Source organism: Cariama cristata, unplaced genomic scaffold, assembly GCF_000690535.1.
Source record: "Cariama cristata isolate BGI_N322 unplaced genomic scaffold, ASM69053v1 scaffold12167, whole genome shotgun sequence".
In the NCBI taxonomy this organism is placed as follows: Eukaryota; Metazoa; Chordata; class Aves; order Cariamiformes; family Cariamidae; genus Cariama; species Cariama cristata.
The window spans coordinates 68,145-69,401 of NW_009626156.1; the positions used below are offsets into that span (position 1 = coordinate 68,145).

The 1,257-nt window shown below is 46.1% G+C and overlaps 1 protein-coding gene across 1 annotated transcript in view; it reads right to left on the reverse strand.

The window, feature by feature from the left end:
* Positions 1–1,257, reverse strand: part of WNT2 (wingless-type MMTV integration site family member 2) — a gene marked incomplete at its 5' end in the record, with an annotated part of 12,390 nt that overhangs the window by 909 nt on the left and 10,224 nt on the right. The window lies entirely within an intron of this gene.

A 1,257-nucleotide genomic window follows, 5' to 3' on the forward strand; every position in this document is an offset into this window, starting at 1 on the left:
GTGGCTGCTCTGTGCGCCTCCGTGGGGTAAGCACCAAGGGTTCTGCTCCTCTTTCTTGCCAGAGATCAGAAGAAACTGAATCATAGCCTGCTGCGGACAGAAGGAGGGGTAGGGAAGAGTACCGCACCGCTTCACGTTCTTAAAACCTCTTTGGAGTGGCTAAAAAGCCTCTGCCCATCTCCACATGATACAAAACGGCTCTTTGAGGCACATCTTCACCCAAACAGCTACTGTACCACGTAGGAGCTGCTGCTCGCCTAACACAAATTTATCTTAGGGTACACTTTAGGTTCTGTATCACAGCTGTTGACAGATTATTAGCACCAATCTGAAAACTTCATGAATATTCATTGCTTCACCTATTTTCTTACGTATTGCTCTTATAAATCAATTATTTCAGGTACAGCCATGAGATGAACATTGTTCTGACATTCGCCCTAGAGCCGATTATAGCTCCACTCTTCTGTTCTTGGCCAAAATGGGATTCCCTAAATATTGACTGTGGTCATTAAATTAACTGGAGACATTGTACAACGTGTATTCACAGGTGTACATCAAACATGAACAATTACCTTCTTAAAGAAAAAAAATTACATGCAGACATTAATTCAAGCTAGGACAGCAAACTAATCTTAATTAATAAAACTCAAGCTGTAATTAATCTGTAATTATTAAAAATCTAAGCTACATAAATCTTAATTTTCTTTTTTTTTTCCCCGCTATGGTGTACTTCTGGTTGGATATACCGCCGCTGCTGTATCGAAGCAGTTCATAGCATACCAGTATTCATTGTTCCTTCGTCCCCTACTGTCCCCAGCACCAGGGAGACTTTGTGTCTTTTTGGGCCCGGGCCCAGCCAATGGGGCAGGGAGCGGTCTCAGGGACTTGAGCAAAGTCACCTTCTCAGACTGCCGTTTTTCACGAGACAGACACAAGATTTAGCCTCTTAGCCACGGCAGGGGAAATTTTCCTCATTTTGCATCTAAAAGTCAGACCAGGCTTTAACTGCTGCCCCAGAGGAGCGTTTCAATCCCTGGAAGGCGCCTCAGCCTTCTCTCCCATAGCCTATATGCCTCTATTTATTTACATATTTAGTCATTGGGTCGAAATAGACACCTGGAAAGCTTCAGTATCAAATCGTGTGTCCAGGTCTGCTGTGGGCAGAGCAGAGGAAGGGTGTTGCGTGGCCGCTTGCCCCTCAGGCTCCCCAGGTGCCCACAGCCGCCACGGCTGGCCATCCCGGGGGGCCCCTGCCCG